Source organism: Meriones unguiculatus, chromosome 2 (assembly GCF_030254825.1).
Source record: "Meriones unguiculatus strain TT.TT164.6M chromosome 2, Bangor_MerUng_6.1, whole genome shotgun sequence".
Classification (NCBI taxonomy): Eukaryota; Metazoa; Chordata; class Mammalia; order Rodentia; family Muridae; genus Meriones; species Meriones unguiculatus.
This window is the reverse complement of record NC_083350.1, coordinates 74,153,721-74,173,652: the sequence shown is the minus strand read 5'-3', so window position 1 is coordinate 74,173,652 and position 19,932 is coordinate 74,153,721. Positions and strand designations below refer to the sequence as shown.

Below are 19,932 nucleotides of genomic sequence, written 5' to 3'. Positions count from 1 at the left end.
AGCGGAGATCCTACAGCTCAAAGCGACATCTGAAGTGACGTCTGAGTGCCAACAGAAAGACAGCAAGCTGCTCTCCGAATTCCTAGCCCTCCAGTACCACCCAAGCCCCTCATTTTCTGTCAGACACACTTTTCAAAGGAAGCTTGCTCACCTGGGTGTATCGCCAGCTCTCAATGATCTGAGTTACACAGTCAATGAGGCTTAGCTGTCCATGTTGGACTCAGGTGTCACTGCTAATACTCTGTGTGTGTAAGTAACTGAGGGGGTGTCTGTGGGGCCTACAGAGTGAGGTATTCTACCAGAGGGCACACCTAACTGTACTTACTCAAGGCTTCCAAAAGGACGAAGTATAGGAGGCATACTGTTCACCCCTCATCACTGTAACGAAATACCTGTCACAGGCTACTTACAAAGTAAGGAGAGGTTTTCCTTGGTACATAGTCCTGGAGGTTCAAATCTAAGACTGGGTTTGGGGCTCATTCTGCGGCTGTAAATGGCAGTGCTGAGGGGCAAATATCAGAGGACCTGTTCATACCTCCAGTCAGAATAGAAATATAGAAACTGAGTTGCACAGTCTACTGCAGGGGCATGCCCCCACTGACTTAAGGAGCTCCCATAATACACCACATTCTAAAGGTAGCTCTGCCCGGCGCTGCAATTTTGGTCTTTGGAGAGGACTCATGCAGCTAGAAGCATCTTTGACCTTAGGGGAGGACTCATGCAACCAGAAGCATCTTCGACCTTTGGGGAGCACTCATGTAGCTGGAAGCAGCTTTGGCCTCTGGAGCAGTCAAGCAGCTGGAAGCAGCTTTGGCCTCGGGAGCATTCATGCAGCCGGAAGCAGCTTTGGCCTCTGGAGCAGTCAAGCAGCCGGAAGCAGCTGGTCAGATAACTTGGAAGGTGTTGCTCCTCTTACTGTCACATCACCCCTTGCTGGAATGAGGTGGTGCCCAGGCTGTGCCATCCCTGCCGCCACATATATTTTCTTACCTGATGAATCCCAGACTTGGGCTTATCCATCTCCCTGTGTCTCTCCCAACTAGACATCTTCAGCAGAATACGAGCAACCAAAGTATTGTTCACTCAGCATACTTCTGCTCCCCAAAGCCCCAATTTTGGGACAGAGTATTGTCCCTGTAAGGTGCCATGTAGGTCGTGCTCCTGTGACTCATCCCTGATCCTTCCAGCCAGCCCTTTCAGCCCTGCCTCTTCCGTGCACCTCATCTGTCTTGCACAGGCATCTCCACTAATTGCCCCATATCAGGCCATCCATCTTTCCCAAGGGCCACCGTGTAGGCCTCCCCACCAGGCTCCTGGGTCTTAAGTCATTCATCTCATGGCCAACTGTAGAGTTTTTCTTTCTTTTCTTTTCTTTTTTTCTTTTTGCTCAGACAGATCATGTCTGTCAAGAAGATTCTTTATTAAGAGACAAATTGTTCAAGACACTTATTATAATGAATATGTCTTTGTCATTTATTTTAATCAGAAGTGAAAGGGAAGACTTGATACTTTCTTGGGGAAAAGGTTGACGTCACCCAGGGATCACAGCAGTAGATGTAGAAGGGGTTTTCAGCCAGTCAGTCTCAGTGTTGCTGTGGACTGATGCTTTCGATGCTATTGCACTTTGATGCAGCTTTGACACCCTTGGGTGGTGCTTGTTCTGCCGTGTAACACTAGAGAGTGAACTCCCACTTGCTAGGTCAGGCTCTGCCAGAGTTAGGTCTCCAGCCCCTTTCTTCCCCTTTTATTTTGAGACAGGCTCTCACTGACCTGCCCAGATGGTCCTCAAACTGGCCATGTAGCCCAAGCAGGCTTTGAACGTACGTTACTCCTGCCTTAGCCTCCCGAATAGCGTGTATCTTGTTGAAAAAGTTTTTACAAACTAACCAGGACACTGTCACTCTGAGCAGGGACAGGTTAATCTTAATCTGGTACAAGGAGACCTCTATCCCAGTGTTTGTGAGTGCTGACTTCAGCCTGCTCTGGGTTAGGAGTGGTATTCTAAGCGTATACAATGGGTTTCTTTCTTTCCCAGGTCCTTCCACTCCTGAGCAATGCTTTCTTGAGACGGCCCACTGGAGTGAGTCTGTGTTTCTTCTTTCTCCTTCCTGTGCTTTTTGTCAGCTCAGGTGTTAAGAGTTCGGTGGTGAGGCCAGAACTCCGTGCAGTATGACAATGCCAGCTGGAACCCAGCAGTTGCTGAGTGAGTGTGGCTCAGGGTTAGCCCACCAAGTACCAGGCTAGCGTGCTTGCCAGAAGACGTCAACACCCTCAGGCCACAGAGCAGACAGACAGTAGAAAGAGATTTTAGTCATCCAGCTGATTTCTGTAGGCGTCAGTAGAGTCAGGGTTTGGGCAGAATTGGCTTCAGGTTGCTGAGATGTAACCTAGGCAACAGTGATCGCAATGTATGCGACCGAGGGTTGTCCAAGTGGGAGGCTAATGGTGTATTGCTCAGCCCTGTGACCTTCAACATGAGTGATTTGGAGTTAATAGACAGCAGAGGAGATGAGTCTGTTCTTGCACCCATGTGTCACTCTTTGGCTTAAGATTATTGTGACGTTTCTCTTATCCGCACACCACGACCCCAGGACAGTGCCCTCCCCACTCCAGTGTCGCCCTGTAGCACTGCACCCCACCCTTCAGGCTCCCTGCCTCCCGTCTCGTCACCACCCGACTCCTGGACAGTTGCCCTCACTGCTCCGTTCTAGCTTGTGCTCCTACCTAGCCACTTTCAGGGCTAACCCTTGCATTTCAAATGTCAGTTTGAACTACCAGTACCAGCTAAAGATGTGTTCAGCTGTGAGTGACGAAACCCAAGCTAGATGTAGCATTAGAGAAATGAAAGTTTGTTTTTCTTCACTGAGACATTTTAAAAGATGCCTTACTTTAGTCAGTATCTTTTAAAAAAAAATCAAAACTTTGATGTTTGACATGTTTATTTTGTGTGATGAGGACAAGGGGCAGTGGGGGTGGGGGGAGTGTTAGAGTGCAAATGTAGAGATCAGTGGGTCTGGTCCTCTATCATGTGAGTTCCAGCCATCAAACTAAGGTCATCCTGCCAGTCTTGCCTGCCCCTCTTGACAGGTGGCCTTTTGACTTGCTTAAACTTCCCCGTGACACCATCAAGGCCACAGCCCTTCAGAGCATTCTGCTTTACCACAGGCTGTTTATCCTCACTTTTGCTCTTGGTCATGAAAGGATGGGTCGTTCACTTTGTTTGGGGGAAGGAGAATAGGAAAAGGGCAGGAGCCTTTCTCCGACCAAGCAGCTCTGAAGTCTTCTCACCCACAAGCCACCAAGGGGAACTGGATTCCTTAGTAACTTTTAGACGATGCCTCCCTCCCTCCCTTCCTCCTTCCTTTCCTTCCTCCCTTTCCCCTCCATCCATTCATCCATCATACCTTTCTTTCTCCTCCTCCCTTTGTCTTCTCTCTCCCTTCTCTTCCTCCACCCCATTGCTGTGCGAAGAAGCAGCTTATGGGAGAAGAGGTTTACATCTGGCATTGGTTCACTGTTTGAGGGACTAAAGTCCATCATGGCAGGGCCTGATTGGTGGCTGGTCACCCAACAGAGGAAAATCTGAGGCAGCTGCTTGCTCACGGCTGGGCATGGCAAGGGAGAGTGCTGGCATGCGGCTGCCTTTCTCCTGTTCCCTTTTTAATCAGTCTTGGATCCCAGCCCGTGGGTGGTGCCATCCTCATTCAGAATGGCTCTCCCTCCTCAGCTAAGTCCCTTTAAACAGGAGCCAGCATGTTCAGGAAGCACATGGCCATGAGGGTGCCATCTTCAGGACTATAAAATACACAGTCCTTTTCTTGGGGCCTCACAGGACACCCAAACTCAGGTAACAGCTAACTTTTTTACTGGCCTCTATGTTTCTTATATTCTCCCAGCCCTGTACCTGGCCTTCAGCCACTCTAGAATTCATTCAGGAAGAGCTGAGATTCTTACTCCAAACTTCTGGCAGGTTTATAAGTTGTTAAAAAACCTAAACCTTTCTCAAGTGAGTAGTTAACACATTCTTGGGTTTCTGGCAACTTAAATATGCGATCATTCCACATTACACACTTTATTGATGACTATTTCTAAATGGCACTCTGATTTGTGCCATGTAGAAGGAATTAAAAAACATGTGGGGCTTGGCATGCAGCTCAGTTGTTAGAGTGATTAGTGGGTGCTTAGTAAGTTTGGCCCCTAGCATTACACAAACCAGACTCCTGGTAGCTCACACCTGTAACCCCAGCGCCAGAGAGATAGAAGCAGGAGGACCAGGACTTTAAGGTTATCCTTAGATACATAGCTTGAGGCCATCTTGAACAGCAGGAGACCCTGATTTAGACAGGCAGGCAAGCAGACAGACAGACAGCAAGAATGAATAGAAGGCAGCCCTACTGGTTCGACTGAGCTTTGGAGAATGTTCTAGTCTGGACTACCTGAGGATGAAGTAGACACTCTGTCAATGAGATGTGTTAGTGACCCAGCAGCGTTAGCGAGAGCAGCTATTTAGCTCTGCGGATTCCACAGAAGGCACTCATATCTCGCACACAGAAGAGCATGTTGGTATGTCCTTAAAGGTACCCTCGCCCATACGTTGCCTAGCATGGCTCCCGAGAATGGTGGGAATCAAGCAAGGGTCTTGTGCTTTGTACGTGAGCTCCTACCTCCTTTGAATTTCTTTGTAACATTCATTCCCCATAATGCCTGTTATTCTGCTGAAGTCTGGGCAAATGCAGTTCATGGTTTCATTAATTGTATTAGTAAGGAAAGGCTTTTGGAAACCCACAGGTTATAGGAAACTGAGTCAGGCTCCGAAACACTGATATACATAAATCGGCTTTGAGCAGCGCTTGCTATAAATAGTAGGCCAGGCAGGACTGTACCAGGTGGCATGCCAGAGCCTATGTAACCTGTCATCCCATTGGTTCCCTGAGCAGGCAGGGAACAGCTGTGGGCATCATCACTCTGACAGGGGTGCTCAGTAATGGAGAAGGAGCCCAAATGATGGCACTGTCACTAAGACAGCCTTTAGCAGCCGCTCCCTGCCTCACCCCATAGCTCAGTTTAGTTTGTTTGGGGGAGTTAAGTAGCTTAAAGCAAAGGAGAGCTGGCACATAGCTCAAGCTAGAGTTCTTGCCTAGCGTGTGTAAAGTCCTAGGTTCAGTTCCAGCGTCACGGAAAAGAAAGGAAGGGAGTTACAGAAATTAAGGACAGTCTATATTTTTGGGCTGGCGAGATGGCTCAGTAGGTAAAGGTGCTAACTGCCAAACCTGATGACTTTAGTTTAATCTCTGGGAACCACATGTTAGAAGAACAGAACTAACTCTCAGGTTGTTCTCTGACCTGCCCATGGCACCATGGCATGAGCGAACATGCATGTGTTTTTATAGAGAGGGCAGAGATCAACTTCCTGTTTCTGAGACAACATTCACCTCACGCTCTGAGACAAGGCCTCTGACTGGCTAGCTAGCCAGTAACAGGAGTCTGGCTGTCCCTGCCTCCCCAGGGCTGGGATTACGAATGCATGCTACCATGCCTATCTCTGCTCCCCCAAGGACTGGGATTACGAATGCATGCCACCATGTCTGACTTTTGTTCACATGGATTCTGGGAGTAGAACTCAGGTCCTCATTCTTGCAAGGCAATCAATTTACCAACTGAGGCATCTCCCCGTCTCTGCTCTGACATTAGGGACAGTGTCTTAGCATGTAGCTCAGGCTGGTCCCAGCCCGGTGATCCTCCTCCTTCAGGTTCTGGGGTTGCAGGCTGGTGCCGTCTGCCCTGCCAGTTCATTCTTTTCCTTTTTGTCCTCCTGAGCCTTGCACACACAGTGGAACATAAACTTCATGTTGACAATGATTTCTTGGCTGGCCTCGTTCTCTGTTCTATTGACAGTGTTTGCCTGCACAATAAGCACTGAAGTTTAAAAACTGTGCAGAAATGAAGGAGTCCATGTCTTTTGGAACAAAAGAAATGCAAGCTCTTGATCAAACTCTGGCTGTGTGAAGCCGCCTGTGCTCGGAGCTCTACCCGACACTTTTCAGGGCAGCCGGATCACTGAAGGGATATCTGAGGGGCAAGAATTGCTGACAGTTGGGGTATTCTGTCTAGGCAGCTAGGAAGAGAGATGAGGGGACTGGTTCTCACTGACAGTAAGGAAACACAATTTTTGCTTTAACACAGAGGAAGAAAGAAAAAAATCTAGGCTAAAAATAGAACCACCCATGAGACTTTCCCATGGTAGACATTCCAAACTGAAAATACTGCAGAGTAAGCTTTCAGGTACGCACCATTTGTACCTGTTTCTCTTGTTGAGAGACAGGTGCTTTCAAAGACATCAGCCTGCTCCTAACTATTTTATGAAGGAGTGATATGATTGACATGTGATCGAGTGGGAGTATACATGAGCTTGTCCAGGGCAATGAGCATGACCTTGGACTGATGACGTAACTGCTGTGTCTCCTGCTCTTAATGTACCAAAAGGAGAGGACACTGCCCACTTGGGCCTCATGAAGCTGCTTTGGTGGTTAAATGGAAACTGCCTGTGCAGAACCGTGACTGGCACGGACGGTAGTCTGCAGGGAGCAGAGGCCATCTGAGCTTCTAGAAGAGATCGTCTGACCTGTGGGCTGCCTGGAGGCTGTACGGTGTGCCCCAGGCTTGCAGCTTCTGTGCTGTGTGAGCTTTGGTGATTCAGCTGCATCTGTTAAGTAACCCCTCACCCACATTTCTAGAAGTAACCCCAATAAAGCCCATTGGCTTACCAGGGTGGACTTCGGTGGTGTTCTTTCTTGGCTCTGTTGTTGGTTCTACATCTAAGTCAATGTTTGTTCATGTCTCCCCAGGAATAATGTCACACAACACATTGTGACAGAGCAATTGACTGTGTGACTGTGTGGGTCCTAGGCTGAAGAGTAAAACCTAAAATTATGTAACTTCTACAGGAAAACATTTTTCAAAAATGAGGTTGGATTGGACATGAGGTTGGGTTGCATAGCTGTGGCACCAAAATTATTCAGAAAAAAGAAACTGGCCAGTTGTATTTCATCAAAATTATTTCCTTTGAAATGGGGAAAGGCAGGCACAGACTGGGAGAAAGTCGTTGTAAATTGTTGGATGGTGGTTGGAACTATAAAACAACAGTTTGCAAAACTATAGGGATCCAATAAAAATGCTAGCTCAGTGTTAAGAGAGCTTGCTGTTCTTGCAGAGGACCCAATTCAGTTCCCAGGACCTACGTATAGGTTTCCACAACCACCTGTAGTTCTAGCTCCAAGTGATCCAGTACTCTCTTCTGGCCCCCTCAGGTAAACACACACACACACACACATCTTAATAGACACAGATCTCCATGTCAGTGCAGGCAGCTCATCATGTTGGAAAGTGTCCTTTCCTGGTAGCTCAGTTGGTCTAAACCACTTCCAGGCAGTTTGGCTGGTGTCTCCTTCCTGCAGGCAGCTGGTCTGGTCTCAGCTTTTCTCCTCTCAGAGTCTTTTTTTGTAGCTTAGCTTCACTCATTCTGAGAGAGATGCTCAGCTTTTTATTGGCGGGGAGGGACCTAGTGTATCTGCTCAGTTTCAAGGACTTCCTGAAGCTATTTTGAGTTGGTTGCCTTCCTGCTTAAGGTGTCTCCTTGCAGGATGGAAGGCTTTGATCTTGGAGGAAACTGTCACACAACAGCAAGACAAGCACATCACTGACTGAGCCGTCTCTCAACCCCACAACATCTCCGTGGTACAAAGTGGTGTATGTTTAAGAGGAAACATTCTTTACAGTTTCCATTTTGATTTTTCCTTCTGTGCTGTTGGATGGTCTTGTGAGACTGGGAGGTGGCAGCAAGCCACAGCTCTCAGTCAGCACACAATCACAAAGGAAAGCAAGCCCTGCTCTTCAGTATGTTGTACACTCATCCTTAGTTAGGTCTGGCAAATGAGCTTCTAACCTGATGGTATTGTCTTTGCCCCTTCTCACAATGGGGAACATGTGTAGTCATTTATTTCCTTGATGTCCTAGGTGTGCACAGTAGTGATCAAACCAAACACGTGGGCCCTCCCTCCCAAGAGCTTGTGGAGAAAGGAGATTCAAAAATAAGTGCGCAATTACACATTACAATAAGTTGAATAGATTATGGATGCAAAGTGGCAGAGAAAGTGGTGGGTAATTTCAGTTCTCTACAGAAACAAAAAAAGGCGTTGCTCAAGTGCCCTCTAATTGTAGCTGCTTTTCTGTGTTTGTGAATTAGTAGTAATTATGTGTGCTTGACATTGTCAGGCTCCAAGTGTGGCAACCTGCCTAACAAGCAAGGCCTGCTCCTCTCTCTCCAGAGCTATGGAGTCATTGGCACCTTTCCAGAGCCTGCTGCCAGCCCCTTCAGGTGGGGGCCGTGCTCCTGGACACACACAGGGCCGCAGAGTCTAAGAACACATGTGTAGAGCTCAGCTCAGGCCATGAATGCAGGTTCGAGCCAAGCAAAACTTGGGAAGAGAAAGGAAGGTTTGATTCAGAATTCACACTTGTGCCCTGGGCCCCTCCCTGCCCCTTCCTTGTGTGCCTCTGGCTCTCCCGCAGCTGTGTTTGCTTGTCTCTGGGCAGAGCAGTCTTTCCACCTGCTGAGGAAGGCCAAGTCCTGGGCTTCTCTCTGAGATTTCTCAGCCAGCTTTTGTGACAAATGGCTTACAGAGAGGAGTCAGCATTCTCCCATTTGAGGTTTCTGTGGTGGCATCATTGCATGGGTTAATTCTTTGATGTTAGAATTCTTTTTTTTTGTTTGTTTGTTTTTGTTTTTTGAGACAGGGTTTCTCTGTGTAGCCTTGGCCATCCTGGACGCACTTTGTAGACCAGGCTGGCCTCAAACTCACAGAGTGCTCTGCCTCTGCCTCCCAGAGTGCTGGGATTACAGGTGTGTGCCACCATGCCAGCTGATGTTAAAATTTGAAACCAAGTCAGAAGAGATGATAAAATAAGCTTTGGGATGTTAACATGGATAAGAAATATAATGAAAATAATGCAGTCAGACTAGTGATAGATTCTGGGCAGGGAAATCACTGTCTTTCTTCGTGGGCCCTCTGTGGAGCCTATCAACATCTCACAGTCACACAGGTGGCCCTGTGTCACCTTGGTGGGCCACAAAACACAACAAACACGTGAATGTCGCTGAGCGACAGAGTTCTGCATGTGGCGTGCTGTTGGTAGGGGCGTGGAAGGTACAAGGTCAGTATGGAGATGGTACATACGTGAAATTATTTTTTGAAAATTACTAAAAATTAAAAAAAAACATGTTTTCACTATGAATTTCCATAAACCTTGAAAAAAAATTTTTTCTGGCTTTTGCTGTTTGTTAAAAGTTCCTCTAAAAGTTTTTATTTATTTTTATTATTTTTTATTTAAAATATTTTTCTTTATTAATTACACTTTATTCACTTTGTATCCTCCCTGTGGTTCCCTCCCTCCTCCTGTCCCAATCCCTCCTTCCTCCCCCCTTTACATGCATGCCCTTCCCCAAGTCCACTGATAAGGGAGGTCTTCTTTTCCTTCGTTCTGACTATAGTCAATTAGGTTTCATCAGGAGTGGCTGCATTGTTGTCTTCTGTGGCCTGGTAATGCTGCTTCCCCTTAAGGGGGAGGTAATTAAAGAGCAGGCCAATCAGTTCATGTCAGAGACAGTCCCTGTTCCCATTACTATGTAACCCACTTGGATACTGAACTGCCATGGGCTACATCTGTGCAGGGGTCTTAGGTTATCTCCATGCATGGTCCTTGGTTGGAGTATCAGTCTCAGGAAAGACCCCTGTGCTCAGATTTTTTGGTTCTGTTGCTCTCCTTGTGGAGTTCCTGTCCTCTCCAGATCTAGCCAGAACCTGGAAACAACCCAGATGCCCCTCAGTGGAGGGATGGATGCACAAATTGTGGTATATCTACACAATGGAATATTATTCAGCAATAAAAAAAACAAGGAAATCATGAAATTTTCAGGTAAATGGTGGGATCTGGAAAAGATCATCCTGAGTGAGCTATCCCAGAAGCAGAAAGACGCACACATATAGACATTTAATATAGGATAAACCTACTAAAATGTATACACTTAAAGAAACTAATCAAGAGGGAGGATTCTTGCTAAAATGCTCAATTCCTATCCAGAAAGGCAAAGAAGATGGACATCAGAAGAAGGAGAAAAGAGGGAACAAGTCAGGAGCCTGACACAGAGGACCTCTGAAAGGCTCTGCCCTGCAGACTATCAATGCAGATGCTGAGACTTATGGGCAACCTTTGGGCAGAGTGCAGGGAATCTTATGAAAGAAGTGGGAAACAGTAAGATCCTCTAAAAGTTTTAACACAAATGTGACATGTCAAAAGATTTCCAAGGAGAGTTGGGTACAAATATATACATTAATGTTAAATGAACCTAAACTATCTACTATAGTATGACATGTTCACAGATGCCCAACAAACTCCTGTGGTGAGGAAGACAGTGCAGCCAGTCCTGAAGAGACCTGAGAGGCTAGGGTCAGAGAGAAGGGGAGGAGGACCTCCCCTATCAGTGGATTGGGGGAGGGGCATGGGAGGAGAGGGAAGGAGGGAGGGGGCTACAGCCAGGATACAAAACAAATAAACTGTAATTTATAAAAATATAAATAAACTTTTAAAAAGTGAAAAAAAAAAAAAAAAAACACCAAAAAAACTCCTGTGGCATCTATAACAACCAACATCAAAGAAGTTGGCACTCCAGCACAGAGATCTGTGTATGTGTGGTGCAGGAGGGTAAACCCAGAGCCTTGTACTTGCTGTGCTCCCAGCTGATAGCTCCCTTTTTACATCAAATGATCTGTAGACTGTCACCCTCCAGACATTGAACTTGTATGTGTTTGAGATGTATGAAATGACAAAAAGTGAAATCACGGCGAATTCCTGTTAAAAGTTGTGTAAAGTGCAGAGTGTGGCCCTCCGGCTGTGAGGTTTGGAGTGTCATCCTCCACTCCCCTGGCGCTGCTGTGAGTGAAACGCCAGATCAAAGTTCACTTCCCATGAATATTTGAAGAATGTCACAATTAGCAGTGGTGTTCTGGGTAATTATTATACTGTATACCATAATCAAAGCCAAAAGTCCTTCAAAGAGAAAACGACAACCAGTTAACTCATCTTGGGAAACAGCTCAGGAAAACAGGCTCCATTTGCTGTGTGTTTTGAGGGGTCCTGTGACATCACTGACTCAAATGGAAAGCTTCCTATCATCGAGAAACAAACTGCTAAAATTAACACAGCTTTCCAATCTGACATTTGGCTGGGGAAGTGTCACTTAAGGTGTATAATATAGACATTTATGTATGTCTGTATGTGTCCACATAGGTGCACATAGATGTGTGGTTGTACATGTGGAGGAGAAGGGTTTTTTCCTGATCCTTCAGAGCCGGCATTACAGGTGTTTGCAGGATGTTTGGCTTTGTACACAAATGCTGGGGCCCGAATCCGGTCTTTATGACTGTGCCTTAACTGTTGGACCATTTCTCCTGTCCCCTGTGGAAACATTTACACTGTTAGGTCGCTGAATCTCTAAAATGTTCTGAAGTTGTAGGAAGAAAACAGTAAGAGATAGATGCGGTTTAAAAACTGGAAACCAGTCTATCCATGCGCAAAGTTTCCATGATCAGTCCTTAGCTATTTTGGCATAAGACACAGGAAAAATGTAAATGAATGTATTTTTTCTCAGCCAACACCACTTTGTTTTTGTTTCTTAGTGCCCTTGTTTACAGTAAGATAGAGACACCTGCAGTAACCAGGGGCAATCAGACTGTGAGTTTGGCAGATGTTAAAAAAGCACCTGGGAAATCTGCTATGAACTTTAAACAGAAAACAAAGAGAGATCTTTGTATTTGTCTAGGAATTTGGAGAAAGCAAGAGACATTAAACCCAGGGCTTTTCTTAGCCCAATTTAACAACACATGCTTCTCTGCACCACACACAGAGCCCATCACCAGGGTTTGTGTCTGCACACTGATTGAAGGAAGCATCAGCCGTTAGGGAATATCATCAGTTGGCCCAGTGTCAAGGCTTTTTAAAAGCCTGTCACTGTGCCACCAGCATGGACACTCAGCCCGCTGAGCTGTGCCTTTGATGGCTGTGGTGCTTGCAGAAGCTATGAAAGGCCTTGTGCGAGTAGACCTTGGCCTTGGCTGCACTGGGTGGCCTCTGGAGAGCTTGGCAAATGCTGGGATCTGCGCTCCACCCTCAGGGATCCTGCTCCATTGTCTGGCACTGGCCTGGATTTCAGTAATTGCATCGTCTGAGGATGCTCCAGAGTTTTCTCAGGACACTGGTTCTAGTGCCCTAAATAGATAGATTTATATAGTCACCTCTGCAGTTAAGATCCACCAAAAGTCCCCTTTGCAGTGTGCCTTCCTGGTATATTGCCTTCTCTGCTCAGATCTGCCACCCTCAACCCGCATGGTGGCCTGGATGAGCAGTGTCCCCCATAGGTTCAGACATTTGCACACTCACTCCTAGGTGGTGGTGCTGCTTACGGAGGTTGTGGGACCTTCGGGAGATGCAGCCTTGCTTGAGGAAGTGTGCCGCTGAGGTGGGCTTTGAGTGTGCATGGTCTGGCCTCACTTCCTGTTTTCTCTCTGCTTTGTGCTTCTGTTTGAAGAGGTGAGTTCTGAGCTTCCTGTTCCCATTATCCCATCTGTCCCTTGCTGCCATGCCTCCCTGCCAAGATGGACTCTTATCCCTGTGTATAAGCCTTAGCCAACGCTTCCTCCATGAAGTGCTTTTGGTCAGGGTGTTTTACCACAGCAGCAGAAAGTAACCGAGACAGCCTGTGTATGGGAATCTGTTCTCTGTGGTTTTCAAAGTGTTCTAGAAATGGAATCCTACAGTGGGCGCCCTTTCAGATCGGCTTTTCATCAGCATGGCGCACTTGAGGCCCGCCATGCTGTTGTGGAGATCAATAGTCCACTACTTACTGCTCGACGTACTGTAGTGTGGGTCGACACCATAAAGGCCTGTGGTTATCCACATGGAGATTGTGTTTTTTTTTTTTTTTTTTTGTGGGAACCAAAGTGTTCGTAGTTGGGTGGCATGCAAAGTATATGCCTTGGTTTAAAGAAACTTCCAAACAGTTTTCAGGAGGAGCAGTGCTGTTTTGCATCAGTATTGGCTATCTATCTATGGGACACTCACTTTCTCCATACTCTTGACTCTGTGTGTGTGTGTGTGTGTGTACCTGGATATAAAATGGTTGGCCCCCAAGTTTCAGGCCCCTGAATCAGAGATGTTAAGGACAAGCTTTGCCTAGGAACCCACATTTCTAGACCAGGTAATTTCATGTTTCTAACATTTGAGAGCTATTTTGTTCCAGAAAAAAACAGGACTCCAACTCTGTGTTTCAGGTCATAGGTGAGAGTCCTCTGGGAAGAAATTGTATTTCAAAGAAATTGCCTTGAACCACTTTAGGGCAGAGAAACCACATGTTCTGTTTCACAGATGTGGGGAACAGAATATGGCAGGATGCTGCAGGGTTTTGCACACAATGCTTTAAGGTTTGTACTTATCTTCCACAGTGTCTTAGTTTGGGTTGCTGTTGTTATGGTATAAGAATAACTGCACAAACCACTCAGACTCTGGTCTCAGTTAGATACAGGTGGTTTATTAGAGCACCTCTCCAAGCTGATCGATTAGGGCCACAGCAAGGACTCGGGAGCCTAACTGTGATCCCAACAAGTCTCACAGCAGGGTTTTTATAGAAAAACAACCAAATACAGGAGACATGGGGAGGGCAGAACAAAGCAATATTTTGTTTTTGGCCAACTAGACAAAGTATTGTCAGCTGACCTTTAAGCTGATTGGTTCTAGATGTGGTATGTGAAGGTCTTCCAGAGTGCGGCCCAAGTGCAACCAAGTGCAACCAGCTGTATAGGTAACAAGAGTACAACCAGAGTGTAGCCATGTGCATAGATAACCAAGAATGAGTTATGACTACTGAATCATAAGGTCAGCTATGAGCAACCACTTCCAGGAAGCAGAGTTGAAAGGTTTAAAATTTTGAACTTAGTTTCACCTTAGAAATAAAATGGAAGCTGAATACAAACATGGCCGCTGCTTTGTCACAGATAGCAGGCTACAACAGCTATTGCTATGATGAAACACCGTGACCAAAGAAACTTGGGAGGAAAGGGTTTTTTTTTTTCAGCTTACATCTCCACATCACTGCCTATCATCCAATGAAGTCAGGACAGGAACTCAAACAGGGCAGGAACCAGGAGGCAGGAGCTGGTGCAGAGGCCTTGGAGGTGCTGCTTCCTGGCTTGCTTTTGCTCAGCCTGCTTTCTTATGGAACCCAGGGTCGGGGTTCATCTGGAGCCTCTGTGTGTTCAAATGTTAATTGCTTGCCCCCGCCCCCCCAAGATCTTTACCATCCTATGAACAAATTCTCCCATATCCAATATGATGTTGGATGAACCTTTCCTCCAAAATTATCCCTGATTGGCTAAAACAGTTGCTTACAGCCTGGGCTGGGCAGAAGCGAGGTAGGCAGCAGGAAGTTTCCTGGGCCTGTGGAGTCTCAGAAGGGACATGAAGAGGAGAGAAGAAGGGGGAAGAAAGGATCTGGCTGTCATGGGTTAGCATAACCAGGAGCACCTGGCCCAGGGCAGCTTGCTCTGAGGACAGGCCCGATGGAGCAGAAGCAGCCCAAGTAGAACTTGTGTGCGCATTTATGGGGATTCTGAATGGGAAGCAGACAAGACAGGTTAGAGGATTGGTATCTGCCCAACCCTGGTGTTTTAATGCTTATTCTAAATCTAACAATTTTTTTTGTCTTTTATTCACAAAATAGTACATTTAAGGAATAACTGACTGTTTTAATAACCATCATTAATTAACATTGATAGAATAATTAATTCATTTTACAACTCAGGACTACCATCCCAGGGATGGCACCACCCACATTTGGCTGGGCCCTCCCACATCGATCACTTATTAAAAAAAAAATGATGTACAGGCTTGCATACAACCCAGCCTTGTTAGAGGCATTTTCCCAGTGTGGTTCCTTCTTGGATAAGTCTAGTGTGTGACAAGTTGACATAAAGTTAGCGAGCACACAGACCAGTTTACAGAGAACCGTGACTGTGGTTCAATAGTTGTACTGAAGAAAAATATTATGGCATGACTGTGCTACGATTATTTGAAGCAGTTCCTAATGGCGACAGTAGTGATTGATCATTTAGGAATCAGTGGTCAAGCCGTAGGCTTTTCCTACATGCTGGCTCTCTTAATACTTACATTTATATTATATATTCATATTTATAATTGTGGGTGAGGAAACCTCGGTTCTGAGAGGTGCTGTTCATTGCTCTTCTGGGCCACAGAACTAGTTATCGACGGAGCTGTTTTTCCTCTTGTCCTTGTATGTTCTGTACTTCAGTATTTAGTTACACGCTTTTAAAAGCTCTGAGCCTCCTGTCAGAACAAAAGAAGAGGAAGAGGAGGAGGACAGTGAGGATGCAGCAGAGGCTGTAGCGATTTATAAGTAGGCCTGGGAACGTGATTCGTGGTAGAGCACTTGTCCAGCTTGTGGAAGGCCCTGGGTTCCATCTCAGGCCCTGAAAAAAAAAAAAAGCATACACAGACAGACAGATAGATAGAGGTTAGTGTGCGTATCTGTGAGTAGTATAGTCATCTTTTGGCTTTTGTGTGACTGGCATCTATCCCATACTGAAGTTGATTTTTGGATGACTTCTCTGGCATACTTCTGGCCCCTGAGCTGTACACATCTCCCTGGTTTTATAGAGAAAAAGCACAGCTTTCTGAAATGTTAAGCTATGTATGGTGCTAAAACTGATTCTACGCTGCTCCCTGGAAGCCTGTGATTATGGGAAAGTAAGCCACACCCTTTGAGTACATGTGTGGCCTGTATCCATCTCCACAGCTGCCCTCACATGCTCACTGATGTGAAATACCTTTTGTTTTCTAGCCTACTTCCTGAATCATCTTGGATGGTTGCCTTGATTCTCTGAGGGCTTTGTGACATAATTGATATTTTCATGGCACACCCAGCCCCACTGGTTCTGTGCCATTTTCTGTGTTTGCACCCCAGGTAGGTTAAGCACTGTGGGCACATGGGTCTGATGAAATGGTTCCCTATCTTTCCTCCCCACATTCTAAACTAAAGCCTCTCTGCAAGGTTCCTAGGTTTCTGGGACTAGAGTGGGGAACTCCCGCAAACTAGTGAGGTACCCTTGGGAAGCAGACCTGAGGCGAGCTGAAGGTGAGAGACATGAGTTGGCACAAATGTAAAGCAACGCTTGCCATGCTGGCACAAATGCCACCCATTGTCAGTCATGCCAGGTTCTCTGTTTGGGGCCTGTGGAACCACCACCATCTTGAAAAAGTCATTCATGGAGAGGATGGCCGAGGTGTTTTTCTGGATCTCACCGGTGAAAGCTGACTCTTCCAATGTCACAGGTACTCCAGTTTGGGTCTGCCACCAGGCCTTCACATTGTCTCAGGGCAGATGCCTCCTGTGCTCTGTCCTCGAAGCTTCCAGCACGGGTTCAGTCCTTCCTACCACAGTCTTGATCTTAAAAGTCTTCAAAAAAAATTTTTTTTTAACAAATGAACCCATTTTTTTTTTTTTAACATTGCAATGAGTTCCACAAATTGACAAGTCCTGTCACCTGGTTGTCACAGTAATTTTGCAAGATTAAAAGGCTTTGTCATTATTTTCTCTTGGTGGTGATGAAATGGAAGCTGAGCCATTCAGGAGCTCAATCAGGGTCGACAGAACTCTGCAAAGCTGGATCCAGACGGGGACCTCTGATGCAAAGACCCTTGCTTTCGGGCCTCTTCTCAGATTCTGTAATTCTTGACCCTATCTAAAAAGAGAACTTTGTACAGAGGGAGGTAAAGGCTGACTGCCTTGCTGTCCGTGTAAAATGTGGGAACAGCCTGTGTTTTCTGCGTGAGCTCTGTTACCCCCGGCTGCCCGGTCCTGGGCGCCTTTCTCTAGTTCGTCCAGCAGGGTTGACTTCCTGCAGGTTATTTTATCAATGTTTCTGTCAGACATATTATCCAGAAGAGCAGGGTTTCTGCCTGCCTGGGCCACTTGGCTTGAGTTCAGGTAGAATTGCAGACCTCAGGCCCCTGGATGAGTGCTGATGCTGTTGCTCATGGCCTTGGGAGTCAAGCAGTGAACCTTTTCCTTGGTTTTCGATGTCCAGCCTTGTATTCTCCCTATGAAAGCCCAACCCTTTGTCCATGGTGTACGCTTAACATCATGTAGTTCTCACTCAGCCTTCTGTCCGTTAGGGGTCCCCACTGTCTTTCGGTCTGCTCTTCTGTCTATCGTGGACTCTCATGATCTCCCAAAGCCTATTTCCTTTGCGGGTTTTCATCCTCTCTTCTGTCCTTGCGTTTGCTTTGCTAGTAGGCTGAGGTCCTTGTTTCTTGACTTTTACACCTTTTTCCACCTTCCCCCCTCTACCACAGTTCCCTATAGCCTTGCACAAATATGCAGCACTTCTGCACCCCCATCATCTGTGCTCTGGAGATGAACTTGGGCTGCTTTCGTTCCCAGCACCCATTCAATTCGGGCCCATTCCCGAATGCACAGAACTATCTGAAAGAGCCAGTGAGAGCTTGAACTGTGTTTTCGTTACCACAGAATGCAACAGTGTAGTGTGAGGCACGCATTAATTTAAAAATTGTGATGTCTCTCACCCATCCATTGGGGTGCCATGTATGTTGTCTGGCCACACTCCTTTGGAAACAGAACCGGCCCCGTGCTCTGTGGGGTTTGGTGGGGCTGTCAGCCTCGGTGCCTCCTTGATGACTTAGTGTGGCCAGTTTGAGATTGGTTCAAGGGTTGCCATGTGATACAATCAGAACCAATCAGACTACCCCTTGGAAAGAGTACCTAGCAGCTGGAGCTAGGTCATTCTTCCTCATTATAATGAGAAAACATGAAGAATGACGCTAAGAGGAGAAAGAAAACTAAATGGGACAGAGGGCAGCAAGATCTAGGTTTTAAAGACTCTAATTTGTCAAGATTTGACAAGGCTGCTATCTCGCGGCACCAATAGATTCTGAATTGACTGACCAGTAGTCATTTAGAGTTTTAAGGGCTTGGGATGGGTGAAGAAACTCAAGTGTGACAAAGGGCCTTGCCTGTCATATGCAATGGGTTTAACACCATTTTCAGAGTTTCTTAGTTACAGTGTTTGGGGGGGATTGGGATACTTTTGGCATTAGGAGGTAGGGTTGCCGTTGGCTTAAAATGTGTGGGAACTTCCCTTTGTGGCCCAGAGCTCAACACCAAGTGTCTGTCTCTGTTGATCTCCATCTTAGTTCTTGAGATGGTTTCTTGCTGAACCCAGAGCTTACCAATTTGGCTAGACTGGTTGACTAGCAAGCCCCAGGGATCTTCCTGTCCCTGCTTCCTCAGGGCTGAGGCAATAGTCCTGGCCTGACTTTTTTATGTTGGTTTTAGGGGATTGAACCTAGTTCCTTATGATTATCTGGCAAGTGCTTTACTGATGGAATCACCCCTTCTCCAAGAAAGCTCTTCAGAATGAAGTAGTCACCTGCTCGCTCTCTGTGGGAGGGTAAGGTCAACTCAGGGAAAGAAGTAGAATCTTGGTGTCTCTTAGTGAACATCTCTTAGTGTTAGTCCTGCTGGTACAGCACCCAACTTCTGGCTAACTGTTTCCCGTATGAGCCTCTTTGAGTTGGCTTTGGTCACTGATGGTGGAAAAGGAAATAACAGTCCCATGCAGAGGGAAGAGAAGGGCTCTGATCCTCTGTACTTGCTGCCCATAAATCTCTAGTCTTCTTCACACTAAATTAGCCCTTCATTTTCAATCTGCTCACATATTCCCCTGCCTCCGTATCTTCTTGCCTCTTCTTTGACCAGTGGCCCAGAGTCCAGAAAGCTCTGACCCCTCCCTAGCCTCATCTTGGGCTGCTGTGAGGATTCGGGCCTTTCAGTAGCAGTGCCTACACCAAGCCCTCTGTCTGAATATGGTTTTTACCTCTAGGTTCATCAAACACTTGCGAAGAAGCCTTTGATAGACCTCAAAGGAGGTGACTGGCTCTCTTCTGTGCCCTGCAAATACCCAGCAGAGATCTCTGGTATTTGACCATCTTATAGTAAGTCATCTGCGAGTGTGTTTCTTTCACCTCCTAGACTAGAAACGTCCAAATCCAGGGGTTAGATCTTATCCAATTTCTGCCATACCTGGCACGAAGTAGCCTTTTTCTTTTCTTTTTTATAATTTATTTAATTTTATTTTATGTGCATTAGTTGTAAAGGTGTCAGATCCCTTGGAATTGGCTGTACAGACAGTTGCCGGTGCTGGGAATTGAACCCAGAAGACAGTGCTCTTAACCACTAAGCCATCTGTCCAGCCCTAGCGGTTTTCTTAGTAGAGGATCCTAATGAAATCAACAGGTCTTGGTTATTAGGTCAAAGGTGATTGCCCTTTGCTTTGTTTTGCCTTTTGAGACAGGGTCTCTCTATGTAGTCCAGGATGGCCTTGAACCATCGACCCTCCTGCTTCACACTCTGTAAACACTAGCACACATGGCTTAGAACTGGGAGATGCTCTGATACATCAGGCCGGTAAGTCATCTCAAATTATCTGGGCCAGCCCGCCATTTGTATGCTGTACCATTCTTGAGTGAGGCATGTGCCTTTGTGACTCTGCCTCATACCTGTGTAAAAACAGCCTCTTAGAGACAAGTTAGTTTTGTGAATGAGAGTTCCCAAAAAGAAGCTAACTGACTAAAACTTCAGTGACTGAGGAGAGTATGGAATGTTGCAGGCCCAGGGCCTAATTACGTTTTTTCTTCGCTGTCTTTAGTCCCTAAATGGACATTTCTTGTTGTTGTCATCCCCCATCCACCCACCCATGTCAGACCTAACATTCAACCACAGGTTAAAAA

General features: G+C 46.3%; 1 long non-coding RNA gene across 1 annotated transcript; it reads right to left on the bottom strand.

Annotated features, from left to right (window-relative positions):
• Positions 1–1,362: 1,362 nt before the first annotated feature.
• On the bottom strand, positions 1,363–3,468 carry LOC132652148 (uncharacterized). Its single transcript, XR_009589631.1, has 2 exons — positions 3,405–3,468; positions 1,363–2,467 (listed from the first exon to the last, which is right to left on the bottom strand). It is a non-coding gene; the product is annotated as an uncharacterized LOC132652148 (long non-coding RNA).
• Positions 3,469–19,932: the final 16,464 nt, after the last annotated feature.